At 46.2% G+C, this 18,674-nt stretch overlaps 1 protein-coding gene across 2 annotated transcripts in view; it reads left to right on the forward strand.

Annotated features, from left to right (window-relative positions):
• The window catches only part of LOC139540339 (prickle-like protein 1), a 56,994-nt gene that overhangs the window by 21,582 nt on the left and 16,738 nt on the right, over positions 1 to 18,674 (forward strand). Inside the window, exon 1 of one of the 2 annotated variants that reach the window (XM_071344095.1) lies at positions 8,700 to 8,839. The exons of the other annotated variant lie outside the window; for it this stretch is intronic. The gene's annotated coding sequence lies outside the window, so the exon portion shown is untranslated. Of the gene's footprint in view, positions 1 to 8,699; positions 8,840 to 18,674 lie in introns of those variants that run through there. 2 annotated transcript variants of the gene reach the window in all.

Below are 18,674 nucleotides of genomic sequence, written 5' to 3' on the forward strand. Positions count from 1 at the left end.
TACATGTTCCATATGTGTTATTTCATAGTTTTAATGTCTTCACTATTATTCTACAATGTAGAAAATAGTAAAAATAAAGAAAAACCCTGGAATGAGTAGGTGTGTCCAAACTTTTGACTGGTCTTGTAGATGTTCCCTCAATTCCCTCGACTAACCCGTACCACTTTCCATTGACTCGGTACCGGTACTTGTATATAGCCTCGTCATTGTTATTTTATTGTGTTACTATCTTTCTTTGAGTTTATTTAGCAAATTTTTCTTACTTTTTTAAAATAGATTTTAATACATTTCACTGTAAGGTCTACTACACCTGTTATATTCGGCATGTGACAAATGCAATTTTATTTGTGCGTTTGATGGGATCCCTGACTGTGCTGAGAGAAGAAGTGTTTAACTGTTTGACTCAGAGTATTGTTGAATGCCATAGTTTGCCTTTTGAAGGCCTTGTGGGTCGTCGGGAAAACGCTTCCATGTGTGGGAAGGAAGGGAATGGATAATTTTTTTATTTTATGGCCTCCTTCGTTACAACGACTAGCCTCGGAGCGCTCACACCCTGGCGGGTTCAACTAGGCGGTCCAGAAAATGTGCCAGTTTAGCTTTGGGCTAGAAACGAACAGGAAATGGTTTCCCTCCTCCTTGGTGTGTGGTGTGTGTGTGTCCCTCACCATGCAAGTGGATAACGTGTTTAACTCTGAGGAGAGCTGGAAGAAAAGTAAGTCCCAGATGTGTGATATGTTTAGTTGCAGTTTGTCTTTTTGTTTGTCAAATGTTGTGGGTTGTGTGTCCTTCTGACGCTGAGGTCAGCTAGAAGTCTGGTCAGAGGTTAGAGGTCATTCTCAGAGAGCAGGAGTCACATCCTGAACCTGGATGTGGACCCACTGAGTGCTGTTCCAACAGGAACAGAAGCATGCAAACTAAAAGTTGTCTCTCAGAGAAGGAAAGAAATAGCCTTTTTCAAAAGAAAGACATTCGAGTTTCATGTTCACTTGCTATATGTAATACTGTATACATGTTTACTCGCCAGAGTTCTCACAAACTCACCAGAGATCTCAGCTCAACCTTAACCGAACTGTTGAACTGTCATTAAAGTCAACAAGAGCAGGACCACACATGACAGGCCTCGTCCTTTGCTCTGTTGCTATGGCAGCAGCTTTTATGCTAGTAAGTGTGTAGTATACTTCCCATTTAGCTTTTGTCTCTGCTGTGTGTAGTATAAGACATTTCCTTTCAGCCCTAGTCTCTGCTGTGTGTAGACTGCCATTGTCCTTTGTTCAGTGATAGTGTCCTCAAATAAAGGTTATTCCTCCCTTTTAACAGCCCTGAGGAGCTCTGTCGCTCTATACTTCCCATTGTATCCAATGAGCTCCCCACTTTACAACTGGGTGAGAGGGTGTCAAATTGAGGGTGAAATACGATGGCCAACCTATCCCTGACTATCCTAGGATGCATCCCAAATGGCACCCTATTCCCTATTTAGTGCACTACTTTTGACCAGGGTCCCAAAAATGTGTGCACTATATAGGGAATAGTGTGCCATTTGGGATGCAGTCTAGATTGTACTGTAACAGTGTTGGTGATGCAGTTAGACAGGAGTGTTGCCGTTATAAAGCGGCGGCACATCTAGACTATGTATATTGCCCCGAGATGTTTTGACAGGCCACTCACAGATGTGTTATGTAGGCATTGCTTTTGCAATGCAATTCAATGCCATTCAATGCAATGCATGGAGGAGTTCCATGATTGGAACAATATCCTGGTACTCCAGTTACCTCTAAATATAATGGAATAGAATATCTCTGTACATTCCATTCCTTTACATATTTGCATTTGTTACATATTACATTTACATTTGTTACATATTACATTTACACTGTCTGACATCATATACTAGAAACCTTATTTTGCTTGTATAACTTAATACCATTGTGAACCGTAATCCATTTGCAGTCAAGATTTAAAAGTTCAGATGCAGCTATTGCAAAATAGACGTAAAAAAAATGATTTAATAATATTTTTCATTATGATTAATGACGCTTGCTGGAGCGACGAATCGCACAATAATCCCTTTCAGAAAGGTTAAGTGCATAACACATTTATTAACGATTACTTAACCAAATGCCCAATCCCAACATGATATTAATTCCAATGCATTTTGACATTAAAATAGCCAGGCAGCGATGTGTTCTCCCTGTTCTCAATGCTCTGTATTCTAATGCACCGGCGACGTGCCTGCCCAGCTGTGTGAGAACTGTTCAAACGGGTTATCGGAGGGTTATAAGGCTAACAAGCCTCTAAGCCCCATCCCACCATGGTCTATCTGACTTTGGGTTTGTCAGCACCAATCTAGCTAAGTCAATATCAGCACTGCCTGTTCCACCAATGACTGTTCTGCTACTGTAGCTCCACCACCACTACCAGTTGACCTTTTTCATCCCTCCTCTTTCTAAACCCCTTTTCTCCCCCTCTTTCAGTGCGTAAAATGGATTGTTATTACAGTAGAGTGATAGGGGTTTATGGGGTTTATTTATCTTTATGACTCTGGGGCTTTTGTGTCAGGCTCTTCTCCTGGTGATACCCTAGGTGTATTGGCAGGTCATTAAAAGCCTGGAGAATGAGACAGTCAGGCTTCTAGCTTTTATGATAAGGTAACTCGCACATCACTGGGTGCTATTCTCAACAATGGGCCCTGAACGACGACAGTAAACTGTAAACGAACCCTAAACTGCCAGGGTACACCACACTGTGCTGTGCACTGCGGGGGAGAGGAGTCCCATAGCCGAGATTGTCATGACCTTCTCGTTGCCCCTACACTGTTTCCGCTTTATAGCCTCTGTGATGGGGTGGCGTTGAGGATATACGATAGGCTATATGCCACTTAGCAGACGTTCCTGTCGAAAGAAGCCTGCGAGAGAAGCAGTGCACGTTTGTTAGCACGTGATCCCTGCGGGGATTGAACCCGCAACTTTACCAACTGAGCCGCACATGACCACTAGTGTGATGGCGTGCATTGCGATATACGTAGGTCATGAACTCATACGACTGCACAGTCGTGAAACATTTTACTGGGCATCTTACAACCCCGTGGGATCGTGCTTGCTACCCCAGACTTTTTGGTTTTACGAGTCCGTGTTCAAGGGCGAGGCTAGTTTGACCACTGAAGAATGTTGTGTGTTGTTTTATTATTGTTTGGTGCTGGTCCTGCCTCCTGACTCTTGACGTTAGTTCTGTCCTGTCATTGTCGAGGCATGCTATAGCTAGACTCTAACTGGAGGGCAACGACAGCGAGGTGAGCTTGTGGGGTGTCGTTTAACTGCATTAGAAGGTGATACGGACCAGAGACCAGGTGTGAGGTGCAGCTTGGTCAGGTGTGTGTGTGTGTGTGTCTGGGGCTGTAAAGCCCCTGGTGGTAGACATTTATGGATGACCCCTAAGGGTCACAGGTCAGGGGTGTGTGGAACACATACACAAGTGAGGGATGCTGGGCTTGAACTGTGAAATTGTCAGAGACCCCTTTCTAACAATAGAGTTGTACCGCAGCCAGCTTCAGAATGTAAGACAATGTTTTTCTTTTTTATGTACTGTGTCTGGTAGAGTGGAATAAGAAACATTTACATGAAACACATGATGAACACATGGCCGAAATGGTTTACGTCGTTTGACATTGACTTGAAATGATGTATTGATAGATTCAGTCATAAAACTTTAAAGAGTTGTATAATTGATGAAAGATTGGGCTCGCGAGTGGCACAGCGGTCTAAGGCACTGCATCTCATTGCTAGAGGCGTCACTACAGAACCTGGTTCGATTCCAGGCTGTTTCACAACTGGCCGTGATTGGAATTCCCATAGGGCATCGCATAGTTTTCCCAGCGTCGTCCGGGTTTGGCCGGGGTAGGCTGTCATTGTAAATAAGAATTTGTTCTTAACTGACTTACCTAGTTAAATAAGGTGAAATAAAAACGTGTGGGATAATTTCAGATTTCAGAGCCACATTGAAGTGACTTTGAACCAGTTAGTCAACTTTCTTCCAATCAAGATGAGAAGGAAGTCTGACAATTTCAATATCGCCACATAGCCAACGTAGAAATCTACAGTCAGATTTCCATAGTTTGTAGATAGTACATCCCGTTTAGTGACTTTCTGTTAAAACCACTTAACAATTTGCATCTGTTTCTTATTGCTATTCTATAGAATTTCTGTACCTGATGTTTTTCCAACTCAACCTTGTCTTGGCCTGAATAGCCTGCAGGCAGGATGCAGAGTTGTCCCTCCCTCTATGACTTGCTAATGAGGAAGGGGCAGAAGGTCAATTGGGCCGGTACAAAGGCCTGTGGCCTGCACTGGGACCTGCTGTGTGGTGTGTCAGTGGGGCTCCCCGGCCTTGGCTGCAACAATGGCTTTGTCCACAGACACACACACACACACACACACTCACACTCACACTCACACTCAAACAAAAGCATACACGCAATATTATTTTCAGTGAAATCAACAAGCATCCATCTTAGGATAAAGCCTGATATTTCCCTAACTCTGAGGTGGCTAGGCATGTGGTGTCCCCCATAATGATGTCCCCAGAGTAGCTAGGAACTTTGTGTAGACATGGACAGACCTCCAGCCACCACAGAGGAAGCCCAGGGTGACAGTCTCCACAACCTCAGCCTCAGCCTGAGGCAATAGACAACAGGAAGAACTTCTACACCTTTTACACATTCCTTTCCTCAGGACAAGAAGGAGACAGAGAGGGAGAGGTCAACTGTCCTGTGAAGTTGGGTTCAATTTCATTTCAATTCAGCCAAGTCAGGGAGTTTGGAATTTCATTTTACTTCCTGAATTGACTGAATTAAAATGGAATTGACTCCAGACCTGCTGTCCTGCTTGCTCATATCGGGGGAGTTTCTGTCAGTAGTTCCTTAGTCAAAGGCCACTGAACAGGGGCAATACACAATACTCAACACATCATAAATGCGGTACAATGGTTCCAGCACGTTTGTCAGTGAACTGGTGCCAATGTGACCTTTCAACCCTACACAGATTTCAGACCTGAAATTGTAAGCTAATGATACTTAGAAAAGTTTATTATCCTCTCTCTGTCTAAAACGTCTGACCTCCTACCCCCTGAGACTAGCTGATAATAGAGCTTCCTTGTGGAAGTGGTTCATTTGTAGTGAGACTATAGAGACTACTTCTGCTATTCTTATGTAAAGCACCCCTGTGGATTGAATCCAGAGTTGCATTATTCTTTCTCTGTGATGGGGTCCTGCTGACGTCATTGTTGACTGGGAAAGTGAGGGAGGACTTTCAGCAGGCAGTTCAGCAGTTCAGTATCGTAGGGGACAGGGAGAAGTGGTCAATGGTCATCTGATGGGAAATGTTTTCTTAGCACACTCAAACTGAGACTGCATCTTACAAGACGACCCTCTTTAAAGAGGCATAGGTCACATTGTATCACATCAGAAAATACAAGACGTGAGGTTCTAATAAAAGAACAAATAACAGTTCTGGGTGACTTTAACCTCCCCACGTCTACCTTTGACTCATTCCTCTCTGCCTCCTTCTTTCCACTCCTCTCCTCTTTTGACCTCACCCTCTCACCTTCCCCCCCTACTCACAAGGCAGGCAATACGCTTGACCTCATCTTTACTAGATGCTGTTCTTCCACTAATCTCATTGCAACTCCCCTCCAAGTCTCCGACCACTACCTTGTATCCTTTTCCCTCTCGCTCTCATCCAACACTTCCCACACTGCCCCTACTCGGATGGTATCGCGCCGTCCCAACCTTCGCTCTCTCTCCCCCGCTACTCTCTCCTCTTCCATCCTATCATCTCTTCCCTCTGCTCAAACCTTCTCCAACCTATCTCCTGATTCTGCCTCCTCAACCCTCCTCTCCTCCCTTTCTGCATCCTTTGACTCTCTATGTCCCCTATCCTCCAGGCCGGCTCGGTCCTCCCCTCCTGCTCCGTGGCTCGACGACTCATTGCGAGCTCACAGAACAGGGCTCCGGGCAGCCGAGCGGAAATGGAGGAAAACTCGCCTCCCTGCGGACCTGGCATCCTTTCACTCCCTCCTCTCTACATTCTCCTCTTCTGTCTCTGCTGCTAAAGCCAATTTCTACCACTCTAAATTCCAAGCATCTGCCTCTAACCCTAGGAAGCTCTTTGCCACCTTCTCCTCCCTCCTGAATCCTCCTCCCCCTCCTCCCCCCTCCTCCCTCTCTGCTGATGACTTCGTCAACCATTTTGAAAAGAAGGTCGACGACATCCGATCCTCGTTTGCTAAGTCAAACGACACCGCTGGTTCTGCTCACACTGCCCTACCCTGTGCTTTGACCTCTTTCTCCCCTCTCTCTCCAGATGAAATCTCGCGTCTTGTGACGGCCGGCCGCCCAACAACCTGCCCGCTTGACCCTATCCCCTCCTCTCTTCTCCAGACCATTTCCGGAGACCTTCTCCCTTACCTCACCTCGCTCATCAACTCATCCTTGACCGCTGGCTACGTCCCTTCCGTCTTCAAGAGAGCGAGAGTTGCACCCCTTCTGAAAAAACCTACACTCGATCCCTCTGATGTCAACAACTACAGACCAGTATCCCTTCTTTCTTTTCTCTCCAAAACTCTTGAACGTGCCGTCCTTGGCCAGCTCTCCTGCTATCTCTCTCAGAATGACCTTCTTGATCCAAATCAGTCAGGTTTCAAGACTAGTCATTCAACTGAGACTGCTCTTCTCTGTGTCACGGAGGCGCTCCGCACTGCTAAAGCTAACTCTCTCTCCTCTGCTCTCATCCTTCTAGACCTATCGGCTGCCTTTGATACTGTGAACCATCAGATCCTCCTCTCCACCCTCTCCGAGCTGGGCATCTCCGGCGCGGCCCACGCTTGGATTGCGTCCTACCTGACAGGTCGCTCCTACCAGGTGGCGTGGCGAGAATCTGTCTCCGCACCACGTGCTCTCACCACTGGTGTCCCCCAGGGCTCTGTTCTAGGCCCTCTCCTATTCTCGCTATACACCAAGTCACTTGGCTCTGTCATATCCTCACATGGTCTCTCCTATCATTGCTATGCAGACGACACACAATTAATCTTCTCCTTTCCCCCCTCTGATAACCAGGTGGTGAATCGCATCTCTGCATGTCTGGCAGACATATCAGTGTGGATGACGGATCACCACCTCAAGCTGAACCTCGGCAAGACGGAGCTGCTCTTCCTCCCGGGGAAGGACTGCCCGTTCCATGATCTCGCCATCACGGTTGACAACTCCATTGTGTCCTCCTCCCAGAGTGCTAAGAACCTTGGCGTGATCCTGGACAACACCCTGTCGTTCTCAACTAACATCAAGGCGGTGACCCGTTCCTGTAGGTTCATGCTCTACAACATTCGCAGAGTACGACCCTGCCTCACGCAGGAAGCGGCGCAGGTCCTAATCCAGGCACTTGTCATCTCCCGTCTGGATTACTGCAACTCGCTGTTGGCTGGGCTCCCTGCCTGTGCCATTAAACCCCTACAACTCATCCAGAATGCCGCAGCCCGTCTGGTGTTCAACTTTCCCAAGTTCTCTCACGTCACCCCGCTCCTCCGCTCTCTCCACTGGCTTCCAGTTGAAGCTCGCATCCGTTACAAGACCATGGTGCTTGCCTACGGAGCTGTGAGGGGAACGGCACCTCCGTACCTTCAGGCTCTGATCAGGCCCTACACCCAAACAAGGGCACTGCGTTCATCCACCTCTGGCCTGCTCGCCTCCCTACCTCTGAGGAAGTACAGTTCCCGCTCAGCCCAGTCAAAACTGTTCGCTGCTCTGGCACCCCAATGGTGGAACAAACTCCCTCACGACGCCAGGTCAGCGGAGTCAATCACCACCTTCCGGAGACACCTGAAACCCCACCTCTTTAAGGAATACCTAGGATAGGATAAAGTAATCCTTCTAACCCCCCCCCCCCCTTAAAAGAGTTAGATGCACTATTGTAAAGTGGTTGTTCCACTGGATATCATAAGGTGAATGCACCAATTTGTAAGTCGCTCTGGATAAGAGCGTCTGCTAAATGACTTAAATGTAAATGTAAATGTAAAAGAAGATAAACAAAACCTGGAAACAACACTGAACACTTCCCACAGTTCCTGCAACAGTTTTAATAGGGGAAGGAGAGATAGGAATGTCATGTGAGAGCCATTGTCGCTGTGGGGTTGACCACCATCAGTCTGGTGGTAACCCGAGCTGTGGCATTTGTCGCTGATGTGATGTGATGCGCTCGTCAGGGAAAGAGTTCCTGTGGGGAAGGCTCACTGGTGGTTCTCATTTGATGTGTGTTTGAAGTGTGAGAGGAGGGTCACCAAAGGGCGGAGACACCCTGAGCCTGGCCCTGCCTCTGAGTGGCTGGGTTAGGGGTTAGGGGGTGGGATACGGGGATTTACGGAGGTGGGAGAGTGTGGGAGTAGTAGGATGGTCATCTGGTTGAACAGCCCTCCACACACACCCTCAAACAGTCAGTTTACACACACAGAACACACACCTCTCTGGTTTTACAGTCTTTCCCTACTTTGATATGGAATGTGGCTGTGCTGACAGCTCTGGAAGAGGGAGAGAAGGCAGAGGAGGGGGAGCTAGGCTGCTGTGAGCCTGTTACTGTCCTGGATTTAGTAGAGCTACAGTAGAGGGAGACTGGAGAGGAGGCTGAGCTAGCAGAAGCTGAAAGAGGAGAGGTTGCTGTCTTGGATCTTTGAGCTACAATAGAGGGAGATTGAAAGAGGAGAGGCTGAGCCGAGAGCCATGTAGCCCAGAGCCAGTGGAGAATAACGGACAGGATTTAGTAGTGATAAGAGCCTGCTCAGGAGAGCTTTCTGCACAGAGGTAAGACCACTAAGGGCTCCGTCAAAGGAACTTTACAGTAGTGGATTTTAAAAAAAGCAGCTTTTCAATTGCATGTATCCTAGTTGTACCGGTATGGCAGAAAAAATACATTTGACATTTAAAATGGGATATTTTGTCATTTTTATATGTCTCACACTTAGCAGTGACTTCTAGGTTTAAACTGGATTTAAATAGTGATTTTAACTGTTTTATTGGTAAAATGGTCGCATTTATTTTTTTGGTACTCAGTCCCTTCTTTTTAGGGAAGAAAAATGATTTAATATGCATGCAAAGTGGTGTGCTAGTATGGACATTGGTAATCAGAATTTAGGCTTACTGAGTCTGAGATTTTGGGTCCTGTAATGCTATATGAATTTGATCAGTAGTGTGGTTGATGTTGAGCTAGCAGTGTGACAGCTGCATGTGTGTTGAGAACCGGGTGCAGGCCAGGCAGGCTGTCGCGTGCAGGTGGTCCTTCTCTCAGTCCATGGCAGGCAGGGTTAGAAGTTCTGAGGGTTAGGAGTTCCCCCTCTCACACCCATTTGATCTTGGAATAACACCCCAACTGCGATGGCGGGAGGCAGAGGTCAGCCAAACTGTAGCCTGCCAGCAACTCTTTGATATGGGACAGACAGGGTTGTGAGAAACTTCTATTTTAAAGAGGATGTCAATCGTATTCTCGTGGTATTTTCCAGATGACTTTTTGTAAAATAATTTGGACAGTTCTTTCTGCTCATGTTTTCCATACATTGGATAGTTGGATAATATATGTATTGGATGACACGTTTTTATTTAATTAATGTGAAAAAATTGCGGGGTTGATTCACAAAGATCCAATTATTTCAAATCTGAAATACTTGTACCTTTTCCAAATGGTTTATATGTAGGCTAGTGTTTCTTTATTTACGTGCCAGGTATCGTACAAGGGGCTGGTTTTATCAAGTGCCAACAGGTGACAAGTCGTAATCTGAGTACACATGTTCATTTGATTTGAGATCCTCTGTTCTGCACATCGTGACTAGAGAAACATCTTGTTCGACAGACGGAGAGAAAAAAGACTTGTCTGAATATGGAGAACCTGAGACTTTTGAACTGAATATATTGTTTTCTCTGCAAGTAGACCTAGGGTCCATCCTTAATGACACCATAATCCCTATATAGTGCACTACTTTTATGGGCCCCGGTCAAAAGTAGTGCACTAAATAGGAAATAGAGTGTCATTTGGCAAGCACATGTAGACCCTATCCAGAATGAGTCTGTGGGTGAGTCTGTGGGTGAGTCTGCGCCGAATCAGACATGTACAGTCCTGACCCGCTGACAGAGTCGCATGTGATCCGTATGCTTGTTGGGTTGTGGGCTTGTCCGTCACGCGTCTCTTTGAGGAATTATGACAGTAATTCAGACCAGCAGCTGGTTATCTCCCCTCTTCCTCTCACAAAGGGTTGTTTGTCTAATGTAGTAGATTATTTTCGTGTGTATGTTCACACAATAGTGTCTATATTTGGAGGACACCTTTTCAATCGATGAGTTTAGACAGGGGATGCCATTGAACTGAGTGGCTGCCAATCATGACTCGTGGTTTAAATGATCTTGCGGGACTGTCACTGTCACTGTCATTAAATCTGCAGTGAACATGAAGCATATGTCAGGACACGTGTGGTATCGCCTCTCTATGCTGGCTGTGTGGCAGTAGCACAGCCCCTGTCATTTCCCTCATACCATGACTGAAGTTTACTCTTCATTGTAATCCATAGCGCATTTAGCATTTCCATAGGAGTCAATAGTCACTGGTTACCCCAGCATGGTCTACCTCTAACCTGCCAATCCCCCCTCCTCCCATGCTACCCAGACCCCTGCAGTCTTGAATGTTTAACAGCCTTTGTAAAGATGCTTGTTAACATGGCTTTACTTAGGGAGCCTCGGATGCATGTCTGATTTGCCAAAACAGAGACCTTGTAGCCCCCAGCTGGGAGGGACTGGGTGGGGGGTGGGCGAGAGAGGGGCACAGGAACTAACCACAAGTCCCTTGTGGGAGCTATCTTTTCAACTCAGCCCGTAAAGGTTTGAGAGTTTGTCAGAATTCAGTGTGTGTACGATGGCTTGTACAGTCAGTCAGTAGGTTGAAACAAAGTTGGCTGACATCTGAGGTGAGAATTAGCATACTTGCCGATGTGGTTCAAGGAATGGCATTGCTAAACACACGAGGCGTTGTCTCAGTATCCTGTATTCATGTTTCACCTATCTGCATCTGGCTATATCTCCGACTTGACATTCTTCTGAGCGAGGTCCTGCTCCGAGAGACCAGTGAAGAGAGGCTTCGTCTCTGACATGTGAAAGCAAACATCTCTCTCGTTCTTGCTCGCTCTCCCTCTCGTTTTCTCTAATGAAAGTCACATGTACTCCCCCCCCCCCCCCCTTCGTAAAGCAAAGCCCATGCTGCTACAGTCATGTTCACTCTCTGCTCTACGCTCTGGCTGACCTTTCTCTATAGTTAGCCTCTATCTCCCCAACCCACTACACTCTCGGTCCTCAAACAAGGCCACACGTTTTAAAGTTATTTCAGTCTCATTTGCAAGTCAATAGATGTGTATAGAACAAGACGTGTCTTATTCCGCACCTCTGACTGAAGACAAGTTATCTTGGTTTGAAAGACGCCGACCACCGTGAATGCAGCAGAGATAACAGAGCTCATCTTCAGGAGAGAAGGGGGGGGGGGCAGAGAGAGAGAGAGACACAGAAAGAGAGACAGTAGAGATAACCAGGCTCTCGATGGAACATGCCTTCCACAGTTGATTCACTATGAAAGGCTCTATTGTTGAAGCCTGAAGCTGCTTTGCAAGGTGTTTTAAGTGGGAGGTGTCTATCGTACCAACCCCATCTGCCTGACTTGACACCTCCTGGCACGATGCAAACCATGCATCAGGGTACAACGCTGAAGCATCCACTTCTACAGGCGTCATCCATCATGCGCGTGTCTGAGTGGATGCACTGTGTGTCTTGTTCTGTGTGTGTGAGCAGCCTTGTGGAGGGGCAGGCATGCCAGGTGTTGGCATGAGTGAGATATGGGTTATTGGGAGGAAGGGTGCTCAGGCAGGCAGGCTGTCCTTAAGTGGAGTGCTGTTCTGTGGGTATGAATAGCTGTTTGGTAGCTGCCTGTCTGGCTGTCTGCCTGCCCTGTGCTGGGCAGTTAATCACTCATTCCTCAGGAGGTCCAGGCACTAGGCATGCGGACTGTGCTGCTTTGTGTGTGTGTGTGTGTGTGTGTGTGTGTGTGTGTGTGTGTGTGTGTGTTCTGCTATCTCACAGAGAGTCGTAACTAAACGAGAAACAGGACGCAGGGCATACAGCTGACACTTAAACAGTTTGGCCTCTTGTCAGTGGAGGGGTGTGTGTGACCGCTTGCCTGCCTGCTTGCATATCTGTCTTTGTGTGCGTGTGTGTTTGAGAACCACACTCAGGCATCCATGCATATATGCCATTCTGAGAGAGAGAGAGAGAGAGAGAGAAATAGAAAAACGGAGAGGGAGAGAAATAGAAAAACGGAGAGAGGGAGAGAAATAGAAAAACGGAGAGAGAGAGAGAGGGAGAGAGAGAAAAACGGAGAGTGAGAGAGAAATAGAAAAACGGAGAGAGAGAGAGAGAGAGGGAGAGAAATAGAAAAACGGAGAGAGAGAGAGAGGGAGAGAAATAGAAAAACGGAGGGAGAGAAATAGAAAAACGGAGAGTGAGAGAGAAATAGAAAAACGGAGAGAGAGGGAGAGAAATAGAAAAACGGAGAGAGAGAGAGAGGGAGAGAAATAGAAAAACGGAGAGAGAGAAATAGAAAAACGGAGAGAGAGAGAGGGAGAGAAATAGAAAAACGGAGAGAGAGAGAGAGAGAGGGAGAGAGAGAAAAACGGAGAGTGAGAGAGAGAGAGAAAAACGGAGAGAGAGAGAGAGAGAGAGAAAAACGGAGAGAGAGAGAAATAGAAAAACGGAGAGAGACAAAATTGAAAAACGGAGAGTGAGAGAGAAATATAAAAACAGAGAGAGAAAGAGAGGGAGAGAAATAGAAAAACAGAGAGAGAGAAATAGAAAAACAGAGATAGAGAGAGAGGGAGAGAAATAGAAAAACAGAGAGAGAGAGAGAGGGAGAGAAATAGAAAAACAGAGAGAGAGAGAGGGAGAGAAATAGAAAAACGGAGAGAGAGAGAGAGGGAGAGAAATAGAAAAACGGAGAGAGAGAAATAGAAAAACGGAGAGAGAGAGAGGGAGAGAAATAGAAAAACGGAGAGAGAGAGAGAGAGAGGGAGAGAGAGAAAAACGGAGAGTGAGAGAGAGAGAGAAAAACGGAGAGAGAGAGAGAGAGAGAAAAACGGAGAGAGAGAGAAATAGAAAAACGGAGAGAGACAAAATTGAAAAACGGAGTGAGAGAGAAATATAAAAACAGAGAGAGAAAGAGAGGGAGAGAAATAGAAAAACAGAGAGAGAGAAATAGAAAAACAGAGATAGAGAGAGAGGGAGAGAAATAGAAAAACAGAGAGAGAGAGAGAGGGAGAGAAATAGAAAAACAGAGAGAGAGAGAGGGAGAGAAATAGAAAAACGGAGAGAGAGAGAGAAATAGAAAAACAGAGAGAGAGAGAGAGGGAGAGAAATAGAAAAACGGAGAGAGAGAGAAATAGAAAAACAGAGAGAGAGAGGGAGAGAAATAGAAAAACTGAGAGAGAGAGAGAAATAGAAAAACAGAGAGAGAGAGAGAGACTGTATATATACATAATATGACATTTGAAATGTCTTTATTCTTTTGGAACTTCTGTGAGTGTAATGTTTACTGTTCATTTTTATTGTTTATTTCACTTTTATTTATTATCTACTTCACTTGCTTTGGCAATGTTAACATATGAGACATATGTTAACATTGCCATTAAAGCCCTTGCCATTAAAGCCCTTGAATTTCATTTAATTTAATTGAGAGAGTGAATTCTGGCCCACTACTGTCACGCCTGACTTCTTCAAAGGCACCAGTCAAGTGTGGCTGGTTTTCTCAGCTGTGTCCCCACAGCCCTCCCCAGCCCTGTGTGCCTGCCTAGCCGTGGGGGGTGGAAGCAGGGGTACAAGCGGGGTGTGCTGACCACTGGCTGGGGAGGGCTGTGGAGTCTCACAGTCAGAGCTGTAGAGCTGTGGCCCTTCCTTTGAGAAATGGCCACAACTGCCTATTCATTTACTCCATGCCTGTATGTCATACAAGGCCTTTCAGCATGACTTGTACAGCTCAGAGTAGCATTTGTATAGTATGTAGTAGTTGTAGTCGCCGCCGCTGCAGCAGTACTAGTATTGGCAGAACTGTACTACTGCTACTTGAATGTTGTATGCCTAACGAATCCTTCCATCCTTACAGAGCAAAAATGTCTTGTAGGTCAAAGCTGTTTTGTCACTGCTCTCTTGAAATGTAGGCTACACGCAAAGCACTGAGGAGGCCCTGAAACCTTCTGCTGCCTCAGCTCAGTGGTTTCAGTGACAAGACAGAGTAGTCCCCTTGCTTTTCCACTTCTCAATGTATCCCCCTAGACGCACACTGCTCTCCTGTGTGGCCGGTCAGCTGTGTGCGTGTGTGTGTGGGTGTGTTTGTGCATGCGTGTGGTGGGTCAGCGTCGCAGCGAGTCATTCTTTGATCCCATCTGCCCTATTTCTATCTCTCCGTGTCAGGGTCCACTCTTCTGTCGTCCCCATCTTTCCATCTTTCCATCCATCCATTTCTCTCTTCCTCGTCCCTGGCCTCCCCCGAGTCCCCTCTTGTCTCTTCCCTATATCCATTCCAAAGAATAAAGGATGATCAGAGAGACAGACAGACACCCTCTTCCCTCTCTCGCTGTTGGCAGGTTGGAAAACAAAGAGCCGAGGAGAAGAAGCGAGGGAAGGAAAGAAGGAGAGAGAGGGGCAAAGAGGGGCTTTGGACATTCCTCATATGGCTCTGGGATCCACAGGGATTTGTGCCTACTAAGGCCAGGGTACTGTTATTTAATACAGAGCTACAGCGAGGAACCCTTTATCTTGAGATCGTACATCCTATCTATTAGCCTCATATAGAGAGATCACATTTGATTCGTCACATGCTTTGTAAACAACCGGTGTAGGCTACCAGTGAAATGTTTACTTACGGGCCCTTCCCGACAATGCAGAGAGGGAAAAAATAGAAATAATAGAGAAACAATAACACAAGGAATAAATACACAATGAGGAACGATAACGTGGCTATATACACAGGTTACCAGTAGAGTCATTGTGCAGTGGTACGAGGCAACAGGATTGATAATAAACAGTAGCAGCAGTGTATGTGATGAGTCAAAAGAGTTAGTGCAAAAAAGGTCAAAGACAAACTATTTAGCAGTCTTATGGCTTGGGGGTTGAAGCTGTTGAGGGTCCTGTTGGTTCCAGACTTGGTGCATCGGTACCGCTTGCCGTGCGGTAGCAGAATGAAGAGTTTTTAGGGCCTTCCTCTGATACCGCCTGGTATAGAGGTCCTGGATGGCAGTGAGCTTGGCCCCAGTGATGTACTTGGCTTTACGCACTACCCTCTGTAGCGCCTTGCGGTCGGATGCCAAGAAGTTGCCATACCAAGTGGGGATGCAGCCAGTCAAGTTGCTCTCAATGGTGCAGTCGTAAAACGTTTTGAAGATCTGAGGGCCCATGCAAAATATTTTCAGCCTCCTGAGGGGGAAGAGGCGACTGTGTTGATGTGAGTGGACCATGATAATTCCTTAGTGATGTGGACACCTAGGAACTTGAAGCGCTCAACCTGCTCCACTACAGCCCCGTCGATGTGGATTGGGGCATGCTCAGCCCTCTGTTTCCTGTAGTCTACGATCAGCTCCTTTGTCTTGCTGACGTTGAGGGAGAGGTTGTTGTCCTGGCACCATACTGCCAGGTCTCTGACCTCCCTGTAGGCTGTCTCATTGACGTCAGTGATCAGGCCTACCACCGTAGTGTCGTCTGAAAACATAATGATGGTGTTGGAGTCGTGCATGGCCACGCAGTCGTAGGTGAACAGGGAGTACAGGAGTGGACTAAGCACACCCCTGAGGGGCCCCCGTGTTAAGGGTCAGTGTGGCGGATGTGTTGTTGCCTACCCTCACCCCTGGAGGTGGCCAGTTAGGAAGTCCAGGATCCAGTTGCAGTTAGGTGTTTAATCCTTTACTTAGCGATGAGTTTGGAAGGGAACTATGGTGTTGAACACTGAGCTGTAGTCAATGAACAGCATTCCCACGTAGGTGTTCCTTTTGTCCAGGTGGGAAAGGACAGTGTGGCGTGCAATAGAGATTGCGTCATCTGTGGATCTGTTGGGATGGTATGCAAATTGGAGTGGGTCCAGAGTGTCTGGGATGATGGTGTTGATGTGAGCCATGAGCAGCCTTTCAAAGCATTTCATGGCCAAAGATGTGAATGCTACTGGGCGATAGATATTTAAACAGGTTACCTTGGCGTTCTTGGGCACAGGGACTATGGGAGTCGGCTTGAAACATGTAAATATTACAGTCTGGATCAGGGAGAGGTTGAAAATGTCAGTGAAGACACTTGCCAGCTGGTAAGTGCATGCTCTGAGAACGTGTCCTGGTAATCCGTCTGGCCCTGCGGCCTTGTGAATGTTAACCTCTAACGAGCCTCTACCCCGGGTCCGGGATCACCCCCCACCCCCCCACACACTGATTAGCATAGCTAGCATAGCTTCACAAGTAGATAGTAGCATCTAAATATCATTAAATCACAAGTCCAAGACACCAGATGAAAGATACAGATCTTGTGAATAAAGCCACCATTTCAGATTTTTAAAATGTTTTACAGGGAAGATAAAATATGTAAATCTATTAGCTAAACACGTTAGCAAAATACACCACTTTTCTAACTCCATCAGTTTCTTACTACTTCAGGTGCTATCACCAATTCGGCTAAACTAAGATATTGATAGCCACTAACCAAGAAAAAACCTCTTCAGATGACAGTCTGATAACATATTTATGGTATAGGATAGGTTTTGTTAGAAAAAAGTGCATATTTCAGGTAGAAATCACAGTTTACAATTGCACCGACCATCACAAGACGACTAGAATTACTATAGAGAGCAACGTGTATGACCAATTTACTCTTAATAAAACATTTCATAAGAATAGACAAAGCATAGCAATGGAAAGACCCAGATCTTGTGATTCCAGACAATATTTCAGATTTTCTAAGCGTTTTACAGCGAAAACACAATAAATCGATAAGTTAGCATACCACATGTGAAAACGTTACCAGAGCATCGATTCCAGCCAAAGAGCGCTATAACGTAATCACCGCCAAAATATATTAATTTTTTCACTAACCTTCTCAGAATTCTTCCGATGACACTCCTGTAACATCATTTTACAACATACATATACAGTTTGTTCGAAAATGTGCATATTTAGCCATACAAAACCGTGGTTATACAATGGAAATAGTCACAACTCAAGCATCAAAATGAGGGACGTCAGCTTTCAGAGTGATCTAGTTTAATCGAAAGCTAATCATATACTTGACTAAAAAATACAGGGTTGACAGGAATCGAAAGACAAATTAGTTCTTAATGCAACCGCTGACTTACATTTTTAAAATTATCCTTACTTTTCAATACAGGGTTCGCCAAGTGAAGCTATACCAAACAAAATGGCGAAATATGCGTTTAAAATATTTCGACAGAACAACGATTTATCATATTAAATATTGCTTACTTTGAGCTGTTCTTCCATCAGATTCTTGGGCAATGTATCCTTTCTATGTTATAAACTTCTTTTGGTCGATAGATGTCCTCTGTCCTTCGAAATGTCCACTAACAACGACCGAGACCCCGAAACGTTCCCAAAGCTAAAAAGTGCACGACAAAGAAATTCCTCAGAATCGCACTAAACGGATATAAATTGCTATAAAACGGTTCAAATTAACTACATTATGATGTTTTTAACAACTATAACGAGTAAAAACATGACCAGACAAATATTACTGGTTAAACAACGATTTGGAATGAGGCAAGTCCGATGTCCATCCTGCTTGCATCCTCTGCTCTCATCCTTCTAGACCTATCGGCTGCCTTTGATACTGTGAACCATCAGATCCTCCTCTCCACCCTCTCCGAGCTGGGCATCTCCGGCGCGGCCCACGCTTGGATTGCGTCCTACCTGACAGGTCGCTCCTACCAGGTGGCGTGGCGAGAATCTGTCTCCGCACCACGTGCTCTCACCACTGGTGTCCCCCAGGGCTCTGTTCTAGGCCCTCTCCTATTCTCGCTATACACCAAGTCACTTGGCTCTGTCATATCCTCACATGGTCTCTCCTATCATTGCTATGCAGACGACACACAATTAATCTTCTCCTTTCCCCCCTCTGATAACCAGGTGGTGAATCGCATCTCTGCATGTCTGGCAGACATATCAGTGTGGATGACGGATCACCACCTCAAGCTGAACCTCGGCAAGACGGAGCTGCTCTTCCTCCCGGGGAAGGACTGCCCGTTCCATGATCTCGCCATCACGGTTGACAACTCCATTGTGTCCTCCTCCCAGAGTGCTAAGAACCTTGGCGTGATCCTGGACAACACCCTGTCGTTCTCAACTAACATCAAGGCGGTGACCCGTTCCTGTAGGTTCATGCTCTACAACATTCGCAGAGTACGACCCTGCCTCACGCAGGAAGCGGCGCAGGTCCTAATCCAGGCACTTGTCATCTCCCGTCTGGATTACTGCAACTCGCTGTTGGCTGGGCTCCCTGCCTGTGCCATTAAACCCCTACAACTCATCCAGAACGCCGCAGCCCGTCTGGTGTTCAACTTTCCCAAGTTCTCTCA

This window comes from Salvelinus alpinus, chromosome 15 (genome assembly GCF_045679555.1).
Source record: "Salvelinus alpinus chromosome 15, SLU_Salpinus.1, whole genome shotgun sequence".
Classification (NCBI taxonomy): domain Eukaryota; kingdom Metazoa; phylum Chordata; class Actinopteri; order Salmoniformes; family Salmonidae; genus Salvelinus; species Salvelinus alpinus.